This window comes from Aquarana catesbeiana, linkage group LG08 (assembly GCF_042186555.1).
Source record: "Aquarana catesbeiana isolate 2022-GZ linkage group LG08, ASM4218655v1, whole genome shotgun sequence".
In the NCBI taxonomy this organism is placed as follows: domain Eukaryota; kingdom Metazoa; phylum Chordata; class Amphibia; order Anura; family Ranidae; genus Aquarana; species Aquarana catesbeiana.
The window spans coordinates 34509762-34535880 of record NC_133331.1 but is presented as its reverse complement, the minus strand read 5'-3'; positions in this window follow the sequence as shown (position 1 = coordinate 34535880).

Here is a 26119-nt window from a genome sequence, read left to right as displayed (position 1 = left end):
TGCGTCGATTTAACTGACAATTGCCCGGTCGTGCGACGCTGTACCCAAACAAAATTTATGTCCTTATTTTCCCACAAATAGAGCTTTCTTTTGGTGGTGTTTGATCACCTCTGCGGTTTTTATTTTTTGCGCTATAAACAAAAAAAGAGCGACAGTTTTGAAGCAATATTCTTTACTTTTTACGATAATAAATATCCCAAAAATATATATAAAAAAACAAATTTCTTCCTCAGTTTAGGCCGATATATATTCTTCTACATATTTTTGGTAAAAAAAAATCGTAATAAGCGTATATTGATTGGTTTACGCAAAATTATAGTGTCTACAAAATAGGGAATAGATTTATGGCCTTATTTTTTTATTTTACTAGTAATGGCTGTGATCAGTGATTTTTAGCAGGACTGCGACATTGTGGCGGACAGATCAGACACCTAACGGACATTTTTGACACTTTTTTCGGACTTGACACTTTTTTGGGAACCAGTGAAATTATTACAATAATCAGTGCTAAAAATATGCACTGTTATTGTACTAATGACACTGGCAGGGAAGGGGGTAACATGAGGGGTGATCAAGTTCGAGTTAAAAATGTTCCCTGCAGGTGTCTTCTAACTGTATGGGGGATGGGCTGCCTGGGGAAAACACTCAGATCCATCTTCCTGCATAGCAGAAAGACAAGATCTCTGTGATCTCCCCTGTCAGAACATAGATCTGCCTTGCTTACACAGGCAGATCCCCATTCTGCCACTGCAGGGAATTATCGTGGGTGGCCGGGGGACATCAAGTCCACCCCACCCGCTGGTTGCCTCCCCCTGCTGGCCAGTTGGCGAGCCCACACAATAGAGTTCCCAAGCCGACGAACAATGATGGTGATTCGTGGGAACGAGCTGACCTGCCGCAATATGATAACGGCAGCTGGTTGGCAAGTTGTTAAAGTATAAAATAAACCCAAGAATGAAAATTGTATATATTACTTCAATATCATTTTCTTTCAGGCTAAATAAATTTTCTGCAAACACAGACATGCTGATCCTGCCAGAAATCCAATGTCCTTGTTACTTCATGCGCACTGAACTGAAATCTCAAACAACGTTACCAGCTTTCTCAGTTTGTGGTTGGGTGCAGAGTGGTGTGGCGGTAATAATTCACACACAGTCCAAGTGCAATCAGTATTGTATTGTTGCAAAGGAAGAACTTGCATGGCAGAACTTGCATTGCAGAAAAGGCAAAACTTGATTTGTAGTAAAGGCAAACAGATCACAACAAACCTGGTGGGAGAGGACCCAACTAGGAGCACTCACGAATACCAATAGCGTGTAGTGGAGCAGGTATCAGCCGAACTGACAGCGTCTGTATGGATGGGTAGAATGCAGCCTGGCTATCTCAAACCCAAACGGGAACATGTCCAAGGCAATTTCGAGCCCTAAGCTTTATTTCCTCATCTGGAACCTCCCCCTGCCGCTAATACTGCCTCTGACACATGGGCAACCTGTCCCTACACTACCCACAGGTGAAGGCAATTAAGTCGTTTTTTTTAAAGAACAAGCACATCTTGCAGATGTATAGTTAAATGGATAGAGGCAAACTATTTACCACTGACAGGGGTGTTTACAATGATCAGCTTTTATTTATTTATGTTAACCTAAAGGAAGAAACCTGTTTGCTGTAACTGCTTATAAAGTGTAAGCTGGAATTTGGCTTAAATTTTTAGTGTATCTAATTCTAGAACACCTAATGCCGCATACACACGACCGGACTTTCCGGCAGAATAAACTCTGACATTTTTTTCGACGGAGTTCCGACGGAGTTCCGCTGAAACAGACTTGCCTACACACAATCACACCCAAGTCCAATCGCTTAGAACGCGATGACGTACGACGGGACTAGAAAAAGGAAGTTCAATAGCCAGTAGCCAATAGCTGCCCTTGCGTCATTTTTGGTCCGTCTGAACAGCATACAGACGAGTGGTTTTCCCGATAGGAACTGATTCCGTCGGAAAGATTTGAAACATGTTCTATTTCTAGGTCCATCAGAATTTTCGAAAGAGAAAGTCCGATGAAGCCCACACACGATCGGGAAAGAGAATGTCCGATGGAATGATTCCGTCAGACCTTTTCTGCCGGAAAGTCCGGCTGTGTGTACGCGGCATAACACTCCCCAGACTGCCAATGCTGCTGTTCAAAGGTGCCCCCTGTGCTCCTTCGTCCAGAGTGGGGCACTCTAATACAGGAGATGTGTTACTGGCCAGATCACCAGGTGAAAACAGAGGAAAATTAAGCTTAAACAAAGAAAACGAATGCAGCCACCCCATCTAATGTTTGGTAAACTGCAATATATTACATTTTTGGCAATGCTGTTACTCATAGTACTTTAGAGGTGTGATTTTTGGTTTCCTTTGTAATCCTTTGTATTGCCTCACTGCAACCTTCATGGTTGTACTGTTTCCCTGGACTCATAACCCCTATATCATAGAGCCAGTAAAGCCATATTTTGCACTGATAAGAAGCAACTGTAGCAAGTTAGTAATACTGGTTTTGTAAAATGATATCCCACTTACCTACAGTATGAGCAGAAACTGAGCTCCTGTCGGGAGTGTGTAAATGTTCCTGTTCCATGACAGCTGCTGCTCTCATTCCAGCATCCTGGTTTTGGCTGTGATGCATTCTCCCTGTCTGCCTGTCCACCTGCAAAGTGATTGATGAAGTCTCTGGGTGGAGACCAAAGCTGATTTAAGCCTGCCAAGCCAGCAGTCTCATGCTTGTGACAGTGTGTTTAACACATGTCCCAAGCACCCTGTTTGTCTGCCCTGTCTGCTAGTTTGGTTTCACTTGCTGACGACTTTGGATCGGATATTGAAGACGCTCGGAACTCAGCCTGCTTTGAACCAGGACTGTCACTGACCGCTCTGCCTGTCTGCCAACTGCAAGTACTTGTTCGCTGTGCTCTGTTCAAGTACACGTTCGCTGTGCTCAGTTTGCACCTGCCCTGGAATGGTAGCCAGGCACTATCGCATTGTGTATAAGACCTGGGGGGAAACAAAGTAAGAGTAGGCCTCCTGCTTGCCTTATGGGAAAGATGGCTGCTATCTGTCAAGAATACAGAAGACAGCTATAGAACCTGACCACCTGCGCTAGAGGTAAGCGTGATAGCTCCTTGTTTTTGGGTTTTGCGCTGAATGTGAGGGTGTGTAAATACCTTCTGTTAGAGAAAAGCAATGCTGTGTCTCTCAGTGCTTTAGACACTAGACATGTGCGGTTCGTTTCGTTCCGAATTAATTTTTGGACACATTTTTCGTTATACGGAGATTCGGATATATACGAATACCCGAATTACAATATAAACAAATTTTACCGAATGCTCCGAATAACATTCGGACTGGAAATTTGGACTGAAATTCGAATGGAATTTTACATGATACTTGATTAATGATGATACTTGAACTCCAGTCGAATTCTAACTACACATATTTCTGAAATCAAAGACTGTGTGTGTTATTAGAGTACCATTTCGAAAAAATGCTGTTTTTGTTAAACCAAAGGTGATTTAAAGAGTCATTGTAATCATTTGATGAAGAATTTTCTTTTGTTTGTTCACTTTGCTACATTCAAATCAAAAGCAATATAACATTTTCGTTTTGACGGATTCGGAAATTTATTGATTTGAACATTTCAAAACGAAAAATCTGTAAATTCGAAGACAATTACGAATGACGAATTCTGAATGCAAATCCTGAATACGAATTGAATGAATCAACCGAATTGAACTAAACAAAATACTGTATTTATTGGCATATATCACGCACTTTTTCACCCAGAAAATCCGGTGCAAATAGCGTGCGCGTGTTATACACCAATACTTCAATTTTAGCTGCTTCGGAGGGGACAGGGAGGGGGGCTTGGAGGAGTGCAATCAGACTACATACAGTGAGAAGCTCCTGTTTACTTGGCGGCCTTTGTAATAGAAAGTCCCATCTCCTGGGCTGCCATTGGACCAGTGCTCTGTCTATCATAAGAGATTCTCACTGTATGTAATCTGTCGGCACTCGTCCCGCCCCCCTCCCTGTCCCCTCTAGGCTGCAGATGGGCATCGATCAGGCTGCACTGATGGCAATGTTGAGGCTGCTGCATCGAAGGCAATGGTGAGGCTGCTGCATTGATGGTACTTGTGAGGCTGCATTGATGTAGACTGATGTGGCTGCATTGATGGCACTTGTGAGGCTGCAGATGGGCATTGATCAGGCTGCACTGATGGCAATGGTGAGGCTGCAGATGGGCACTGACCCTTATTTTACTTCAAAATTTAAAATTTACGTTTTTTTCCTGAAACTTCCCTCTTAAAATGGAAGGGCGTGTTATACACCAATAAATACAGTAATTAGATTAATGAATCAAAACAAAACGAAACAAAACAAATTTTTTCGTCATACACATGTCTATTAGACACATGGTTTCGATTCACTTTGTGCCATCACACTATGACCCTAATGGTTGTATTGTTGCCCTAGACTCACAAGTCCTATACCATAGAGACAGTAAAACCATATCTTGCATTGATGAGGGCTACAAAGCATAAAACTGCTATATTCATGATGGTGATACTGTCTCTGTAAAAGGATGGCTATACTTGTGCTAAACACCAGCAGTTCTGAATTCCCAGGTAGCTAAAAGAGACAAAAAGGGAAAAGTTTGCATTACTCTGCCAACGTACTCATAAGCATAAACTGAGCTCCTTGTTTTTGGGTTTTGTGCTGGAGGTGATGATGTGTAAATGCCTTCTACTATTAAAAGGCTATGCTGGATCCTACAGTACTTTAGAGGAGGGCTTTTTGGTTCCCGCCTCACCGCGACCTTAATGGTTGTGCTTTTCCCATAGACTCACAATCCCTACACCATAAAGCCAGTAAGGCCCCTTTCACACTGGCTGTCCGATCAGGTCCACCTGTCAGTTTTTCAGGCAGACCTGTTCGGACGCTCCATTCACCTTTATGTAGCGGCGGATGACATGTCCGCTGACACCCGCTTCTATCCGATCCCCTCTGCCAAAACTAGACGGATGGTGGTCCTATTTTCCATCCGTCTGGCGGATGGGATCGGATGGGATCGGATGAAAACAGACAAGCAGTCCGTTGTCATCCGATCTCCCATAAGAGGAGAGCGCGACTCTATCCATCTCTGCTCTGCACAGTAAGCGGAGACAGACCTGTCATCCGCCTGCTCAGCGGGGATCAGCGGAGCGATAATGAATCCTACAGAAGGGAGGCGCCTGTGTGAAAGGGGCCTTCAGCCATATCTTGCACTGATGGGGACTAAGGCCTGGCTCACATCTATGCAGGTTGCAATTAATGCATATTCTGGGTGCATTTTGCGTTTTTCAATACACGTTTTTGATCCATTGAAGTCTATGGAACCAATAACAACCTGCTGGTCCCTGGCCCTTTCCATAAAATGCACAGATGTGAACGTGACCCATAGGAAACCATGTTAAATGGACTGTAGTATGTTTCTGCAAAACTGAAAACGCACTAAAAAAATGCATAGGTGTGAACCAGGCCAAAGAAGCTTGATACAGCAGTATGCAAGCTGCTAATACTAGTTCTGTATCTTTGCTATATAACAACAGATCCAGCCCAGATAGCAAGGATAACTTGCCACAAATTTGTAGATGTGTTGAATTGTAAGTCTGTTAACTTGCTGCACATTTTTACTGGCTAGTTGTACACTTGCAGAGCACTTGAAGCACAAGTTCTAATTGACAATTTTCCAATTTGTAGCAAATTTGCGTGGCAAGTCCCTAACAAGAGCCAAGTTGCAGTGGTGAGTCTACAGCAAGAGCTCTGCAAGTCTACAGCATGAATATTCAGCCACAGTGACCCCCTGTGGTGGGATTACTATAACACAACATAACTGAACCAGAACTTGCAGCAGACGTGCAGAATGTTTGCAAAGATAGTTGATCTGGAGTCATGCAATGCAGACTTTCTGTAACTGTGCAATAAACTTGTGAAGCCTGGCAAGTCTAGCAATAGCTTATTTTCAAACTTGCAGCACAATTACTTGCTACCTGGGAGATACATGGATGGCCAAAATAGCAAAAAAGAATGATTTGCTTGACTCTGCCTACTCAGATAGCAAGGATAATTTGCCACAAACGTGTGCATGTGTTGAATTATGAGTCTGTTAACTTGCTGCACATTTTCACTGGCAAGTTGTACACTTGCAGAGCACTTGAAGCACAAGTTCTAGTTGACACTTTTCCAATTTGTAGCAAATTTTTCATGGCAAGTCTATAGCAAGAGAAAAGTTGCAGTGTGGAGTCTACAGCAAGAGCTCTGCAAGTCTGCAGCATGAAAATTCAGCCACAGTGCCCCCTGTGGTGGGATGACTATTGCACAACATAACTGAACCAGATCTTGCAGCAGATTTGCAGAAAGTTTGCAAAGAAAGTTAATCTGGAGTCATGCAATCCGGACCACAATTGTGCAACCTGAGCGAAGCCTGGCAAGTCTAGCAATAGCATAGCAAGTCATTTTCACACTTGCAGCACAATTGCTTGCTATCTGGGCACCTACCCATAAGCAGCAACTGAGCTCCTTAATGTTGAGCTTTGTGCTGGAGAGGAGGACATGTATATACCTTCTGCTATAAGAAGACAATGCTGTATCACAGGTTACGAATAGTAAGCTATTTTTTTCTGCAAAGCGATGTTCATTGAGCCTGATTTATGGCTCAAGTTACAGCCATTTGATTTTCACAGCTGTTTATAAGTTGCTTTTCATAGCAGTTAAAACAAATACTAGCACTGCAAATTAGACCTAAAAAAAAACAAAAACAAATGCTGCTTTGTAATTAATCCAATTTATTAAAACAAACTGAGGTGTTTCATGGCCCCTCCGCTCCAAGACGTAATGAACATTAAACCAAATTCTTTTAAAATGTTTCCTTTTCTCCCTCCTCAGCTTCCACTAGTTCACTTCATCGTCCCCTGAGTGTTTTATACCGCCGAACAGACAAATTGTTTTGTAATAATTGCAGATCTTGCTATCAAGAACAAATGCATTAATCCATACGTTATTCTAAATGGCACATTAAAAGTCTACAAAATGTACTTAGAAAGTAATTTACTGTACTGGGTGAATTGTTTTTAAAGTGTGTACGGTGTGATTTTGAAAGAAAGACTCGTAGATTACAAAGAATTTTTTTTTTTTTTATAGAAATGTGAAAGTCTTAAAGGGGATATGTAGTTTTTTCTATTTTATTTTTTTTCTAGATATACATGTGTAAGAGATAGACTTAATTTAAATATACTTCTTACTACGTATTTGATTCAGAAACCTTGCTCCTAGGTACAATTTGTATTTATATATGGATGGGGATTCTTGTTTGCTCGTGACTATTGCTTCTAATGCCCCGTACACACAAGCGGAATTTCAGTCGGAAAAATCTTGGATGGTTTTTCCGACGGAACTCCGCTCAAGCCTGGCTTGCATACACACGGTCACACAAAAGTTCTCTGAACTTTCGACCGTCAAGAACGCGGTGACGTACAACACTACGACGAGCCGAGAAAATTAAGTTCAGTGCTTCCGAGCATGCGTCAAATTGTTTCCAAACATGCGTGTTTTTTTGCGCGTCGGAATTGCATACAGACGGATGGAATTTCCAATAGGAACTTTTTCCGTCGGAAAAATAGAGAACCAGCTCTCAATCCTTTGCTGGCGGAAATTCAGACAGAAAAAGTTGGATGGAGCATACACACGGTCGGAATATCCGACCAAAAGCTCCCATCACACTTTTTTTGATGGAAATTCTGACCGTGTGTATGCAGGATTAGTTTGTGCCTTGCTGATGGTTGTGTCTCCCTTCAAATCTACTCTATAGGCTCAGACTGATTGAAAACAAAAGATGCTCTGACATCTATAATGAGGAAAAACACCCATAATTCTCAAGAGGCAATCTAGACTGCCTTATTTTTTAGCTACTAGGGAGTTTAGGAGCAGCACTTTGAAATTATGCCAAGAAAGAAGTATGATTGTACTCAAAATAATAAAGCAACTTGGAAATGTTGCCACATGCATAGCCAGCCTGGCGGTCTGATTATGTCAGATTTTTGCATCTCAAAGCTGTACAATTGTTTTGCATAGAAATTTGGCATTTTATATTGTAGGCCTGTAATTCTTAGCAATAACACACTTAAATCTGTCCAAACAAGAGTCTAGTAGACATCCCGGATATGATAAAGTTTGAAACACAAAATCATAAATTATAGTATAATAAATAACTATAAATAATTATTAAAAAATAATAATATATTAATAATAAACGTATTTTCCCCACGATTCACTATCGATCAATTCTACAAGTGTTCTAATTTACTATTGCTGTTTTCTACCTGGTCTAAAACCACTTTTGACATAAAGGGACACTTTTTAGTTGCTATGGACAATCTCAAGTTTCCAGGCAGAAAGAACAGTATATATAATATAAAACTGCATGCAGGGCACTGGACAAAGCACTGGGGACAAAAGGGATGTGAAATGATTTCATACAGTACTGTAATCTGTAATGCCCCATACAAACAAATGTTGGATGTAAGCTTGTTGGCTGAAAGTCCGAACGTGTATATGCTTCATCGAACAATTGTTGTCGGACTTTCCGTCAACAAATGTTGGCTAGCAGGTTCTCAAATTTTCCGCCAACAAAAATTTGTTGTCGGAATTTAGGATCGTGTGCACACAAGTCCAACACACAAAAGTTCACGCATGCTCAGAATCAAGCAGAAGGAGCTGCACTGGCTATTAAACTTCCTTTTTCTCGGTTCGTCGTACGTCTTGTACTGCACCACGTTCCCACATACGTAATTGTTGTCCAACATTCATGTGACTGTGTGTATGCAAGACAAGTTTGAGCCAACATCCTTCGAACAAAAATCAACGGTTTTGTTGGCATAAAGTCCAATTGTGTGTACGAGGCATAAGATTACAGTGTACTGTATGTGTTATGAATTTTCTATTTTTTTTTTGCCGCCGGGCTCCGCCCCCGTGCATCGCAACGCTCACAGGGAACGGAGCCCGGCACACAGAGGCATCGAGCGGAGGACACAACCCGCAGACACAGCGGGGGGACATAGCAGGATCCTGGGGACAAGGTAAGTAACCTGCACCAGGATCCTGCAATGCAATCCTGAGTGTGGCTCGGGGTTACCGCTAATAGTACTGAAATTTAACCCCAAGCCACACACAGAAAAACCGCCAGGGAGGTTAATAATTCATGTACAGTATGGATTTAAATTGTAAGCCCTCATTTACAGGAAAACTCAGCATTCATTAAAATATATACTATAGCATATAAAATTGTTGCACGAGGCATTTTGTAATTTAATATTATCTTTCAGTTTCAAACTACTAGGACTGTCATTTTTTGAAACTGTTTGCTGGTGCATAGTATGCCCCCCAAAAAGTGAATTCTACATGTGTGATTGGCCTACCCATTCTCTCAGAAGTATGAACTATAATACAGTAATAACTTGGATTGCGAGCATAATTCGTTCCAGAAGCATGCTTGTAATCCAAAGCACTCATGTATCAAAGTGAGTTTCCCCATAAGAATAAATGGAAACTCAGATGATTCGTTCCACAACCACTGCTGGTGTATGCAGTACTGTATGTGGCCAGAGATGTGGGGACGCTGGTGTATGCAGTACTGTATGTGGCCAGAGGTGCGGGGGCGCTGGTGTATGCAGTACTGTATGTGGCCAGAGGTGCGTGGGCGCTGGTGGCTCCCAGCGCTTCCTGGAGAACTCGGAGACGCACAGAGACACTCGGAGACACAAGGGAACTGTTGACATTTTCCTGTGCTCCAACGCACATTACACCCGCCTCACAAAGCTGGGAGTGTCTCTGAGTGTCTCCGAGTTCTCCAGGAACCGCTGGGAGCCAACAGCGCCCCCAGACCTCTGGCCACATAAAGTACTGCATACACCTGCCGCTTTACTACATGGATTGTACTGCTTGTATATCAAGTCAGCACTCGCATATCAAGTCAACATTTTTTTTTAATGTTGCTCATATTTCAAAATGCTTGTACACCACATTACTTACGAAACGAGGTATTACTGTACAAGTAATATGTTAAGCTTCTCCTGCAGAAGGAGTTTCATTTTTGGTAAGATACTCCCAAAATGCTTGTTTACACTTGCAGTAAAAATTGGTTAAGCAGTGTTTTTCTTGCCCTCTTCTTATATTAAAATGGCAGAATAGAACTGTTGTACAAAGAGGATTTGGATTTTGTGGGAATTTCAGAGACCTGGTTCAACATCTCTCATGATTGGCTGGCAATCATTCAAGGGTATACCCTGTATCACAGGGATAGAGAGGGTAAAAAAGGGGAGGGGTATGCCTATATATCAAGAATAATGTACAAGTGAATGTAAGAGATGACATCACTAAGGGAGCTAGGGAGGAGGTGGAATCCTTATGGGTAGAGCTCCAAAGGGATGAAGCTAAGGAAAATATTACTGGGAGTATGCTTTAGGCCCCCTAACCTGAGGGAGGAGGGGGAGACGGATCTCCTATCATGGATGTGGAAATATGGGACAATTTAGGAAACATAAGGGGAATACAAAGACACTGAATTTCAAAAGAGCCAACTTCCCTAAACTACGAACCTTGTTAGAAGGCATGAAGTGGGATAAAATCTTAGGAACAAAGAACACAGAGGAGAGATGGGTTTGCTTTAAGAGCATATTAAATAAGGGCATTAGCCAATGCATCCCATTGGGTAATACATTTAAAAGAGCTAACAAAAGTCCTGGATGGCTTAACTCCAATGTAAAAATGCATATAAAAGCAAAGGAGAAGGCCTTCAAATAATACATGGTTGAAGGATCATCATCAGCATTCAGACTTTATAAAGAATGCAATGAGAAATGTAAGGGTGTAATTAGGGCGGCTAAGATAGAACACGAAAGACACATAGCGGAGGAGAGCAAAAAATCCCAAGAAATTCTTTAAGTATGTTACAGTAAAAAAAGGGAGGACAGACCATATTGGCCCCATAAAGAATGAGGAAGGACATCTGGTTACAAAGGATGGGGAGATGGCGAAGGGATTGAATTTCTTCTTCTCTTCAGTCTTCATGAGGGAATCGGGGGGCTTCAGTAACCAAAACTGCAGTGTTTATCCTCATGACACAACACAGGAAGCACCTCCATGGTTAACAGAGGACAGAATTAAAATTAGACTTGGAAAACTTAACATTAATAAATCACCAGGACCAGATGGCTTGCATCCAAAGGTACTTAGGGAACTCAGTCAAGTAATTGCCAAAACATTGTTCCTAATTTTTATGAAAAGTCTACTGACTGGAATGGTACCAGGTGATTGGAGAAAAGCCAATGTAGCACCAATATTTAAAAAGGGCCCAGAATACATCCCTGGGAATTACAGACCAATTAGCCTAACATCAATAGTATGCAAGCACTTGGAGGGGATGATAAGGGACTATATACAAGATTTTAGTAACGAGAACAGTATCATTAGCAGTAATAAGCATGGATTCATGAAGAATCGTTCTTGCCAAACAAATCTATTAACCTTCTATGAGGAGGTGAGTTGCCATCTAGATAAAGGAAGAACCGTAGACGTGGTGTATCTGGATTTTGCAAAAGCTTTTGACACCATAAACGTTTACTGTACAAAATAAGGTCGGCATGGACCATAGGGTGAGTACATGGATTGAAAACTGGCTACAAGGGCGAGTTCAGAGGGTGGTAATAAATTGGGAGTACTCGGAATGGTCAGGGGTGGGTAGTGAGGTCCCCAGGGTTCTGTGCTGGGACCAATCCTATTTATTTTGTTCATAAACGACCTGGAGGATGGGGTAAACAGTTCAATCTCTGTATTTTTGGATGATACTAAACTAAGCAGGGCAATAAATTCTCCACAGGATGTGGAAACCTTGCAAAAAGATCTGAACAAATTAATGGGGTGGGCAACTACATGGCAAATGAGGTTTAATGTAGAAAAATGTAAAATAATGCATTTAGATGGCAAAAATATGAATGCAATCTATACACTGGGGGGAGAAACTCTGGGGGAATCTAGGATGGAAAAGGATCTGGGGGTCCTAGTAGATGATATGCTCAGCAATGGCATGCAATGCCAAGCTGCTGCTAACAAAGCAAATAGAATATTGGCATTCATTATAAAGGGGATCAACTCCAGAGATAAAACGATAATTCTCCTGCTCTACAAGACTCTGGTCCGGCCGCACCCAGAGTATGCTGTCCAGTTCTGGGCACCAGTCCTCAGGAAGGATGTACTGGAAATGGAGTACAAAGAAGGGCAACTAAGCTAATAAAGGGTCTGGAGGATATTAGTTATGAGGAAAGGTTGCGAGCACTGAACTTATTCTCTCTGGAGAAGAGACGCTTGAGAGGGGATATGATTTCAATTTATAAATACCGTACTGGTGACCCCACAATAGGGATAAAACTTTTTCGCGGAAAGGAGTTTAACAAGACACGTGGCCATTCATTAAAATTAAAAGAAAAAAGGTTTAACCCTAAACTACATAGAGGGTTCTTTACTGTATTAGTGGCAAGGATGTGGAATTCCCTTCCACAGGCGGTGGTCTCAGCGGGGAGCATTGATAGTTTCAAAAAACTATTAGATAAGCACCCAAACGACCACAACATACAGGGATATACAATGTAATACTGACATATAATCACACACAGAGGTTGGACTTGATGGACTTGAGTCTTTTTTCAACCTCACCTACTATGTAACTATGTAACTTGTTCCTGCTGGCTATTTTAACAAAGGAAGAATGATTTGTTTCAAATACCACTTTATGCATTTACATACCTTCTTAAACTCAGTGGGGTTGATTTACTAAAATTGGAGAGTGCAAAATCTGATACAGCTCCGCTTGGAAACCAATCAGCTTCCAGGTTTTTGTTTTGTCAAAAGCTTAATTGAACAAGCCGAAGTTAGAAGCTGATTGGCTATCATGCAAAGCTGCACCAGATTTTGCACTCTCCAGTTTTTGTAAATAAACCCCAGTCTGGAGTATGGTCACCTGCTGACTTGGCACCGCCCACGGGCTGCTTCATTTTACTGTGAGACACAGAAAGTGAATCCAACACAGTGAGGTTGATTTACTAAAACTAGAGAGTTCAAAATCTGGTGCAGTTGTGCATGGTAACCAATCAGCATCTAACTTCAGCTTGTTCAATTAAGCTTTGACAATAAAACCTAGAAGCTGATTCTGCCTAGCAGCACTGGGGTCGTTGGTGCGAATCCCAACCACGGCACTACCTGCCTGGAGTTTGCTTGTTTCCCCTATGCCTGCGTTTGTTTCCTCCAGTTTCCCCCTTGGCCCTTGTGTATGTATGAATGTGAGTTAGGGACCTTAGATTGTAAGCTCCCTGAGGGCAGGGACTGATGTGAATGTACAATACATATGTAAAGTGCTGTGTAAATTGATGGCGCTATATAAGTACCTGTAATAAATAAGTCCAACTGTGTTCTAGTACCTACAGGGCATCTGGAAAGTATTCACACCACTTTACTTTTTTTTACATTTTGTTATGTTACAGCCTTATTCCAAAACAGATTCAAAATTCTACAAACAATACCCCATAATGACAACATGAAAGAAGTTTGTTTGAAATCTTTGCAAATTTATTAAAAATAAAAAACTTAAAAAAAATCACATGTACATAAGTATTCACAGCCTTTGCTGAATACTTTGTTGAAGGACCTTTGGCACCAATTACAGCCTCAAGTATTTTTGAGTATAATGCTACAAGCTTGGCACACCTATTTTTGGGCAGTGTCTCCCATTCTTCTTTGCAGGACCTCTCAAGATCCCTCAGGTTGGATGGGGAGCGTCAGTGCACAGCCATTTTCAGTTGAACAGAGATGTTCAATGGGGTACAAGTCTTTACTCTGGCTGGGCCACTCAAGAACATTCACAGAGTTGTCCCATAGCCACCCTTTTGTTATCTTGGCTGTGTGTTTAGGACCACTGTCCTGTTGGAAGATGAACCTTCGCCCCAGCCTGAGGTCCAGAGCACTCAGAAGCAGGTTTTCATCAAGGATGTCTCTGTACATTGCTGCATTCATCTTTCCTTCTATCCTGACTAGTCTACCAGTTCCTACCGCTGAAAAACATCCACACAGCATGATGCTGCCACCACCATGCCTCACTGCAGGGATGGTATTGGCCAGGTGATGAGCAGTGCCTGGTTTCCTCCAGACATGACGCTTGCCATTTAGGCCAAAGAGTTCAATCTTAGTTTCTTCATACCAGAGAATTTTGTTTCTCATGATCTGAGAGTCTTCCAGATGCCTTTTGGCAAACTCCAGGTGGGCTGTCATGTGCCATTTGCTGGGGAGTGGCTTCTGTCTGGCCACTCTACCATACAGACCTGATTGGTGGAGTGCTGCAGAGATGGTTGTTCTTCTGGAAGGTTCTCCTCTCTCCAGGAGCTCTGTCAGAGTGACCATCGGGTTCTTGGACACCTCTATGACTAAATCTCACCCCCCCACCCCGATCGCTCTGTTTGGTCAGGCAACCTGCTTTAGGAAGAGTCCTGGTGCTTCCAAACTTCTTCCATTTACGGATGATGGAGGCCACTGTGCTTATTGGGACCTTCAATCATGCAGACATTTTTCTGTACCCATCCCCAGATCTGTGCCTCGATACAATCCTGTCTCGGAGGTCTACAGACAATTCCTTGGACTTCGTGGCTTGGTTTGTGCTCTGACATGTACTGTTAACTGTAGGACCTTATATAGACAGGTGTGTGCCTTTCCAAATCATGTCCAGTCAACTGAATTTACCACGAGTGGGCTCCAATCAAGTTATAGAAACATTTCAAGGATCAGTGGAAACAGGATGCACCTGAGCTCAATTTTGAGTGTCTCAGAAAAGGCTGTGAATACTTACTGTATGTACATGGGATTTTTTTCGTTTTTTATTTTTAATAAATTTGCAAAGATTTCAAACAAACTTCTTTCACATTGTCATTATGGGGTATTGTTTGTAGAATTTTTAGGAAAATTGAATGTAATCTATTTTGAAATAAGATTGTAACATAACAAAATGTAGAAAAAGTGAAGTGCTGTGAATACTTTCCAGATGCACTGTATAATGAACCTAATCCTACAATTTACATATTGCTGTATAGGTTGAAGTGTTGAGGACTGCCATAGATTAAAGTAGGCGTACAAGACACAGAGATGACTTGAGGTGGCACACAGCTTCCTCATATACTTGCAAATGTATGCAACTGAGCAATATGTTTTTGTTCTATATTGGAAGCAGGTTCAAGAGGTCCTTTTTTGCTGGGGAATTTCCTATCGTTTGGAAGACTCCAACCGCTAAGTCAAACAAACTGCAGTGCATTGGCTGCGCAGATGTTGTCATGTGAACCCATTTCTGACAAGAATCTGAGTTATGATAGAACAAGCACACTTATACCCATGGGAAAGTACACAGTGGATTGATGTTTACTAAGAAAAAAATCGTATCAAACATGAAGATACTGCAGGGCACAACAGACTGTAAGTTTGAAATACACGCAGACATTTTCCAAACAGCTTACTGAATATTAAAGATGGCATTTCACAAGTGTGGGCTTTCATGAAACTCACCTTGACATCCCAGAAAAGAAGAACAATGAGTTCCATGCGCTCTTGCTTCTTTTTTGTAATTTTATTTCAATTTCATGGACTTTTTTACGAGTAGGGCAAAAAATAAAAAAGAACTTCAGATTTCCTAGCATACCCTGCTTTATTTAATAATTACAAGTATTTATATAACACTGACAATTTTTACGTATCACTTTACATATTGTACATTCACATCAAGGAGCTTACAATCTATGGTGCCTATCTCACATGCAAAGCAAATATTGCAAGCACACCATTAATCTTCAAAAATTATAATATTATTATATGTAGCGATGTAGTTGCTGCTAGTAACAAACAATCCACCAATTCACCCTGCTGCCAGAATTCAAACATCACTTTCAGAGACATTGAGCATGTCTTTTGCTGGTTTTGTTTTTGTTGTTTTATTGGGGGGGTACAACTTGGATAGGGAATAAGGATATGGGATGCCCATAGAATCTATAATTGTCATCATATTTTAAGATTTAAGCACAACAGCACTTAATTAGAGCCAGAAGATTGGATGTGCATTTATACTGAGTATGAATCTCCTCCTGCATCTCCATGGAGACTGTTGCTCCTCCTCTGCTTAACCTTTGCAGACTATTCCTTCTAAGAATTCTCCACCCATCACCGTGTGATTGATGAAGACATCACTTTTGACCGTGTAAAAAAATGATGGTCTTAGAACTCTTTCCCCTCCTGCGCAAACTTGTAAACTTGTTTCCTTCTGAAGACTTTGCTAATGACTGTGTAGAAGCAAAGTTCCCTCACAGACTTCCTGGCACATCCAGCCCTCCACTGTGGTAACACTCACTGACCTTCCACTGCCCTGAGTCCTTGATGAGGAATTTGACCGGACCATACGTTCCGACAGCTTCACCTGCCCCTTTGCTCCAGGAGTTCCTCACCACCGACTGTGTGGTGGCAAAGACATTGCCAATGACCGTGTAGAGGCAAAGTTCCCTCACAGCTCTCCCTGGGCCTCCTCCTGCGATTAGTCCACCCCCCCCAGATGGGGGTGTCTTCCTGATGCTGCCTAGTATTCCTCACTTCTCCCCCCCAGTGGCATATCACCGCAGCTTATATAGGAGGCCCGCCCCCTGCCAATACCAATTGGGGATTGGTCAGGGCTCCCACAGGACCTGCCTGCCGCTCCAGTTCCAGGCCCAGGCCCTCTTCCAGAATCTTCTCTCTGGAAGCAGGGGAGGCACCCCCAGAACTAGAAAACAGGTGGTCACAACCACTGCTACTCTGACCACTCCCAGCTCCCAGATCAAAACAGACAGGCCTAGCTTGCAGCATAGGCCTGCCTAAATTTACCTGTGCTGACTGTCCCTAGTAAAAAACTATTACTAGCACCTACCTATTGGTAGAGGGTGCTACATATAGATAACCAAATGACTTATTATATAAACTCATTAGTTTAGGCACATTTCACTTTAATGCAATACTACAACTATTATTAATAATAATAGTTATTATTACATTGTTTTATTATGGTATAAACTGAGAAAATGCCAACGTGTTTTATTTAGCTTTTAATGAGCTGTTGATGATGTTAGCGGCTCTGACAGGTTACAATCTTTTTACTTATTGGGGAGATATCCCCTCACTTGAGGGGAGATTTCTCCATTGGGGACACCAACAAAAACACATTTTTTTAGAGAGGAAAAGGGTTAGGCAATGCTTATATGTTTTATATTATATATTTACAGACTGAACACTTTCCACAGGTGAAGTTGCCCCTAAGGAGGGGGGGGGGAGGTCGATTAACCAATTTTTGCTTAATGATCTTAAGTATTCTGAATGAGTTAAAATATCAGCCAGATTCTGCGATCTGCGCGCTGTCATTATTGGACGATCACCGTCACATTTTCCCAGTATAGGGGCATCAGCCAAAATATTCCAATGTTTTGACAAGACCTCTTTAACTTGGTCCCATTGAGAGCCATACCTAGTAATAATTCTTATGGCATTCTGGGGATTTTGTTTTTGACTGTTTTTAGAGTTATTTTTCAAGAGGTCTTCTCGTTGGGTGTTGATGGCCCTACATTTTGCTTTCCTGATGGATTTGTGTGAGTAGCCTTTTTTCAGCCCGGGAATAGTATCAAGGCTTTTTGCCATTTTATGGGGTAGACTGGAGTGAATGAGGAGTGTTTCTTGATGGTGTGTCTGTTGAGACATAATTCAATTAATTTTAATATTGGTGGAGGAAAATGTATTCTTTCATGTATCACATGTCCGGTATTTATAGTATTCAATAAAGTATACCGTTTTGTATTTTCTTAAACCTGAGTGTTCCTCTTTGAAGAATCTGTTTTGACCTTTAGTCTTTTGTTACTCTACTGAAAAAAAGTAGGATGTGATCTTTGAATTTACTTACAGTATCATCATTTGCTCAAGAATCTAGGTTTGTATACCATTCGATCATTTGTAACTACGCTCTAAGAGCAACATTATTCCAGCTCCAATCAAATTCAGTCCACCCATCCCTTATGTATATACAAAAAAGGGTCTTAAATATGGCTCAATTGCTCCGTTGGTTCCCATTTTCCCACAGTTGTGACCTACTGGTTCCTTTCCGAAGATGGATTTTCATTGACTTGACATTTTTGTGTCAGCCAATGCAGATTAAACTGTTTGAAAGTATGCGTTACTTTAAGTCAACAGTCAACATCAATTGCTTTCATATTTCCAGTCACAAAATGATTGATAGATGGAGTGGAAAATTATGGAAACAACTCAGCCTCACTAAAAATAGGTGTTTCTGATCAATTCCCAATACTCATGCTTTTATATTTTCTATATATTTTATCTATATATTTTTACATATATTAATATATTATGCAGATTAGATGAGGCTATACAGTGGAATAACATCCTTACAAGCCAACCTCAATGCACTGTTTAATTGGGTAACTATGTGGCAATGTACAAATAATAAGTAAGAACTCATTTGGAATATGCAGTTCAGTTTTAGGCACCAGTTCTAAAAAAAAGATGTCGGAGAACTGGAGAGAGTTCAGAGAAGGGCAACCAAACTGATAAGAGGCATGGAGGAGCTCAGCTATAAGGAAAAATTAGAGGAACTGAATGTATTCTCTTTTCAGAAGAGGAGATTAAGGGGGGGGGGGTATGATTAACATGTACAAATACATAAGTGGTCCATATAGTGAACTTGGTGTTGAGTTATTCACTTTAAAGTCACTTCACACAAGAGCTGTGAAAACCTGAAACAGACTCCCTCAAGAACTGGTTCTGGCCAGCTCAGTAGATTGCTTTAAAAAGGCCTGGATTCTTTCCTAAATGTACATAATATAACTGGATACTAACATTAATACAGTTCCTTGAAAAAGTATTCATACCACTTGACATTTCCCAGATTTTGTCATGTTACAGCCAAAAACGTAAATGTATTTTATTAGGATTATATGTGATAGACCAACACAAAGTGGCACATAATTTTGAAGTGGAAGGAAAATGATAAATGGTTTTCCAAATTTTTTACAAACAAATCTCTGAAAAGTCTGGCGTGCATTTGTATTCAGCCCCCTTTACTCTGATACCCCTAACTAAAATCTAGTGGAACCAATTGCCTTCAGAAGTCACCTAATTAGTTAATAGAGTCCACCAGTATGTAATTTATTCTCAGTATAAATACAGCATTTCTGTGAAGCCCTCCGAGGATTGTTAGATAACCTTAGTGAACAAACATCACCTTGAAGGCCAAGGAACACACCAGGCAGGTCAGGGATAAAGTTGTGTAGAAGTTTAAAGCAGGGAGAGCATTAATCAGAGAAGTATCCAAGAGGCCCATGGTAACTCTGGAGGAGCTACATAGATCCACAGCTCAGGTGGCAGAATCTGTCCACAGGACAACTATTAGTCGTGCACTTCACAAATCTGGCCTTTACGGAAGAGTGGCAAGAAGAAAGCCATTGTTGAAAGAAAGCCATAAGAAGACCTATTTGCAGTTTGCAAGAAGCCATGTGGGGGACACAGCAAACATGTGGAAGAAGGTGCTCTGGTCAGATGAGACCAAAATTGAACTTTTTGGCCTTAAAGCAAAATGCTATGTGTGGTTGAACACATCACCCTAAACCCATCACCCCCAACTTGAAACATGGCGGTGGAAGCATCATGTTGTGGGGATGCTTTTTTTCGGCAGGGACAGGGAACCTGGTCAGAGTTGATGGGAAGATGGATGGAGCCAAATACAGGGCAATCTTAGAAGAAAACCAGAGACTCCACCCCGGTCTCAAAGCCTTGAGACTAGGGCGGAGGTTCACCTTCCAGCAGGACATTGACCCTAAACATACAGCTAGAGATACAATGGAATGGTTTAGGTCAAAGCATATTCATGTGTTAGAATGGCCCAGTCAAAGTCCAGACCTAAATCCAATTGAGAATCTGTGGCAAGACTTGAAAATTGCTGTTCACAGACGCTCTCCATCAAACCTGACAGAGCTTGAGCTATTTTGCAAAGAAGAATGGGCACAAAATGTCACTCTCTAGATGTGCAAAGCTGGTAGAGACATCCCCAAAAAGACTTGCAGCTGTAATTGCAGCGAAAGGTGGTAAGGAGTATTGACTCAGGGGGGCCGACTACAAATGCACGCCACACTTTTCAGATATTTAGTTGTAAAAAATTTTGAAAATCATTTCCCTTCCACTTCACAATTATGTGCCACTTTTTGTTGGTTTATCACATAAAATCCCAATAAAATACATTTACGTTTTTGGTTGTAACATGACAAAATGTGGAGGATTTCAAGAGGAATGAAAACTTTTTCAAGTCACTGTAGGTAAAATTGATTCCTAGAATATCTGATTGCCTCTCGGGGGATCAGGAATGATTTTATTCTGCTGCTGGAGCAAATCGGATCATGCTTTTCTGGGGTTTTAGCTTTCTTCTGGATGAATGGATATGGGATTGTATTTTTTTTCCCCTTTTATTGGTTGAACTAGATGGACTTGTATCTTTTTCCAACCAAACTATGTAATATTATTCAGTGTTTAAAAAAGACTAGAAACATTTAAAACCTAATATGAAAAAATCACTAGTGGCTTACACCTGAAAGTCATCATATAACTTAGCCATATTATATCCAGACCATTGTTCCTAATTTTTAAAGTGATACTATAGGCAGCCGGCGGTTCTAGCTCCTCCCCTTGACCAGTGCCCCCAATAGCAAGCCACTTGCTATGGAGGAACTGCTGCATGCTCGCTCCTGAGCCCCAATCCATGCGTCCATAAGACACATAGAGCCACGGCTCGGCCTGTAGTCTGAAATTAGTGCATTAGGTCATGAATCACGGCCTTACAGGTGATTTATGATAGCCAACAAGAGATAAAATCTCAATCCTCCCTTATTTTACATTAAAGTTTAATCTTTTTACATTTTGCCTTTACTGGTTCATATCTCCCCTTTCACCAAAAAACCTTTTCATTTTCATTACGAACCTTATTTTAGAACCAGTTATGTCATCACTTGTTGTATGTGCTTCTCTATGCAATGTAGGCAGATCATGGCTAACTGGAAAAGCTGTACATAGCTTCCTGAAAACAGTAGACTATGCTAGGTAATACCTACATAGATGCTAATTGTCCATGATTAAAACAACTGAAATCCAATGAATGAGAGGAGCCACCCAGGGACAGTAAGGCTAGGTTCACACTGCTACAACAGGATTTTGATACAACTTTCAGTGCGATTATGTAGTATGGCCTAGATGCAACTTGGACGTAACATTGGTGTAACTTTGATATTGTTTGTATATTCTATGGGACCAAAGTCACCCTGAAATTTCACCAAAGTAGTACAGGCACCTTTTCCAAAATCACTTGTGCTGAGTCGCATTGATGTGATTTCCCGTGTCATGCATATCTGTTTGACTCATGTTGCATCCAATTTTTCCTTGCACTTGTTTGTCACTAATTCACTCATTATGGCTCATAACTTCCATGCCTATGATGTCTTTCAGCAATTGTACCCTATACAGTGTCCCCTGTGTCCGCTGCGGGGGGATTACCCAATTCTTTGGGTGCCTCACACATTGCTGCCTGTGACCCCGCCTGGGTCTTGATCGGTAAGACAGACTCAGCTTTATTAGTTTACTCCAAGTACTTTGTAATCATTGTATGAGAATGTCTACTCTCTCTTTCTCCCCCTTCTTGCTAATTATTAACTTGTATATCTTGTGACATTACAGTACCAATAAAGAATTGTATTTTTCTCTAGATGTATTAGGCCAATTCCTCCTGAGGAAGCAAATTTATTCGCGAAACATGTAGAGGAATTCGAATTGGACCTACATCTTCAGAAGCTCCACTACATTGTGAGGTTCTTGCCTTGTAAAATCTGTATGGAATAATTTTTCTGCTTCTGTATGCAATAATGTTTTAAAATCACTTTTTGTATCTATGTGCAAACACTGTTTATGTATAATAAAAATTTTATTATTTATCTTCAGTCGCGTCATCACTGGGTACCGAGATAGTCCATTCCCATTTTTGTCTTGGGGCATTCATTGGAGTAGCTCCAGACAACTCCCTTATATCATGTTGCATCTGAAATCACACTAGTGTAAACTTGGCCTATAGGTAGACAAGGCTAGATGATGCTGGACACACCACAGCCGGTCACTGAAGTGTGCTCTGACTAGCTGCAGCTTCTAATGCACACTGTGAGAAGCTCACAGTGTGCAGTGAAATCAGAGTAAGCAATTGAGTGCAGGAGAGGAGCCTGCACAACTGTGCAAGACTGAAGGAAGGCTGGAGTTCAGCTTTAAGCAGTACTTATTTTACGCTCCATAAGACACACTTTTTTCCCCCAAAAATATGGGGGAAAATGTCTCTGCGTCTTGTGGAGTGAATATACACCAGGCAACCCCCCCGCCGTCACCACCGGCACCGCTCCCCGTCGCCGGCACCGCCCCCGCTGCCATGTTAGTACAGGAAGAGAGGCAGGGGAGCGGAGGACAGACATCCCAAGCCCCCTTGAGCGCCGGGTGATCTCCCGGCTGGGCCTGACACTCGTGCTGCTCTGTCTTCTGTCAGGCAGGTGTGATGACATCAGGTAAGTCTGCATTTATGGCACTAATAAGGCTGCTGTTATAGCACTTGTAAGGCTGCATTTTTGGCACTTGTAAGGCTGCATTTATGGCACTAGTAAGGCTGCATTTATGGCAATGGTCAGGCTGCATTTATGGCACTGGTCAAGCTGCATTTATGGCACTAGTAAGGCTGCATTTATGGCAATGGTCAGGTTTCATTTTTTTGACACTGGTCAGGCTGCATTTATGGCACTAGTAAGGCTTCATTTATGGCAATGTTCAGGCTGCATTTTTTGGCAATGGTCAGGCTGCATTTATGGCACTGGTCAGGCTGCATTTTTTTGGCAATGGTCAGGCTGCATTTTTTTGGCACTGGTCAGGCTGCATTTATGGCACTGGTCAGGCTGCATTTATGGCACTAGTAAGGCTGCATTTATGGCACTGGTCAGGCTGCATTTATGGCACTAGTAAGGCTGCATTTATGGCACTGGTCAGGCTGCATTTATGGCACTGGTCAGGCTGCATTTATGGCACTGGTCAAGCTGCATTTATGGCACTGGTCAGGCTGCATTTATGGCACTGGTCAGGCTGCATTTTTTTGACACTGGTAAGGCTGCATTTCTTTGACACAGGTCAGGCTGCATTTCTTGGGCACTGGTAAATATTTTAGTAGACCATTTGGTTCAGAATTGTTTTTTTCTTGTTTTCCCCCCTCTATAACCTAGGTGTGTCTTATGATCAGGTGCGTCTTATGGAGCGAACAATACGATATTTGTCTCCCGGTTAGTTAGCAGTGTGTCCGATGATTTGTTGTGTCTACAAGATAGAAGCTGTAGGCTTTACAACTTTTCTTTTATATCCCTGAATCTAGGCACTAAGAAAAGGATCATATATTATCGATTAGATTATACATTTTCTATCTATGCTTCAGAAGTATTTTCATCCAAGAATGTTTAACAAGATCAGTATGGCCGAGAGGGCGAAAACATCCATGTGCAATAAAATAGATATAGTGAACTAATGCCTGAGTAGCAATTTGTTATTCTTAAGCTATTTATTGATGTAATACACAAGGAATCAATACTAAAGTGTTGTCTGATCCTCTACACTTCATAACAAAGAATCATTGTTATAGAGCATTGCACCAGGTTTACAATACACTTGTAGATAAATTCCACATTTTTAAAGCAAAGCTCCATATAAAATAGGTTTCCGATTTCCTGGATGCACTCTTTCTGTTATGAACTGAATCGAGCATTTCTGGCAGTTGGTAGAGGCTACAGAAGGTGACTTCAAAAATACATTGCACATATGTCAGAGGCAGGTGGAGGAGCATCAGTAGGAGTGGGGGGATCAGGAGTAAGGGGAGCAGCAAGGGAAGTCGGAAGGGGGGCAGAAGGGGAAGTGGGAGAAGATGCAGCAGGGTTAGTTTGAGGAGACACAGCAGATGCAGAGGAAAGAGGTACGGAAGGGGCAGTAGGAGGAGGAACTACAGGCACAGTGAGAGGAGGAGCAGCAGGGGCAGGTGGAGGGGCATCAGTAGTAGTGGGAGGAGGAGCAGTAGGAGTAGGAGGAGCAGCAAGGTAAATGAGAGGAGGAGCAGCAGGAGCAGTGGGAGGAGGTACAGCAGGGGCAGGTGGAGGAGAATCATTAGCAATGGGTGAAGATGCAGCAGGGTTAGTTTGAGGAGGCACAGAAGGGGCAGAGGAAATAGGTACATAAGGGGCAGTAGGAGGAGGAATAGAAGTCACAGCGAGAGGAGGAGGAGCAGTAGGGGCAGTGGGAGGAGGTACAGCAGAGGCAGATGGAGGAAAATGATTAGCAGTGGGAGGAGGAGCAGAAGGGGCAGTGGGTGAAGATGGTATGGTGAAGATGTAGCAGGATTAGTTTGAGGAGGCACAGCAGATGCAGAGGAAAGAGGTACAGAAGGGGCAGTAGGAGGAGGAACAACAGGCACAGTGAGAGAAGGAGCAGCCGGGGCAGTGGGAGGAGGTACAGCAAGGGCAGGTGGAGGAGCATCAGTAGCAGTGGGAGGAGGAGCATAGGAGTAAGAGGAGCAGCAAGGTAGTGAGAGCAGGAGCAGTGGGAGGAGGTACAGCAGACACAGTGAGAGGAAGAGCAGCAGGGGCAGATGCAGGGGTGAAGGAGGAGCAGTGGGTGAAGATGTAGCAGGGTCAGTTGAGGAGGCACAGCAGATGCAGAGGAAACAGGTACAGGAGGAGCAGTAGGAGGAGGAACAGCAGGCATAGTAAGTGGAGCACAAGGGGGGGCAGGTGGAGGTGGGTGGAGGAGGGGCAGTGGGAGGTGGTGCAGAAGGAACAGTGGGAAGAGTTACACAGGGGATAGTAGGAGGAGGTGCAGCAGGGGAAATGGGGGGTGGTACAGCAGGTGCAGTGAGTGGAGGTGCAACAGGGAGAGTGGGAGGAGATACAGAAAAGGCAGTGGGAGGAGGTACAGCAGGGGCAGTGGGAGGAGGTACAGCAAGGGCAGTGGGAGGAGGTGCAACAGGGACAATGGGAGGTACAAAAGGTGTAAGAGGAGGTGCAGCAGGGGAAATGGATGGGTGGTACAGCAGGTGCGGTGAGTGGAGGTGCAACAGGGGCAGTTGGAGGAGGTTCACAACTGGCAGTAGGAGGAAATGCAGCAGGGAAATGGAGGGTGGTACAGCAGGTGTAGTGAGTGGAGATGCAACAGGGACAGTGGGAGGGGATACAGAAAAGGCAGTGGGAAGAGGTACAGCAGGGACAGTGGGAGGGGGTGCAATGGGAACAATGGGAGGAGGTACAAAATGTGTAAGAGGGGAAGCAGGGGAAATGTGGTGAGGTGGTACAGCAGGTGTAGCGAGTGGAGGTGCAACAGGGGCAGTGGGAGGAGGTACACAATCAGTAGTAGGAGGAGGTGCAGCAGGGGAAATGGGGGAGTGGTACAGGAGATGAAGTGAGTGGAGGTGCAATAGGGACAATAGGAGACGATACAGAAAAGGCAGTGGGAGGAGGTACAGCAGGGGCAGTGAGATGAGGTGCAGCAGGGACAATGGGAGGAGGTACAAAATGTGTAAGAGGAGGAACAACAGGAGAAATGGGGGGAGGTGGTAAAGCAGGTGCAGTGAGTGGAGGTGCAACAGCAACAGTGGGAGGAAGGGCATCGGGCAGTAGACAAAGATACAGCACTAGAAGGTGAAAGAAGTAGGGGAAAAGTGCATAAGGAACCGGAGGAGCAGCAGAAGCAGCAGCAGGAGGAACTCAAGGGTAATAGGGGTGGAGCAGCAGGGATAGCAAAGGGAGGAGCACAGGGCAGTAAGTGGAAGTGCAAAATAAGCAAGAGCACAGTAGTTGAAAGAGCTTCCAAAGCATCAACAAAAGCAGAAACAGGACCATGGTT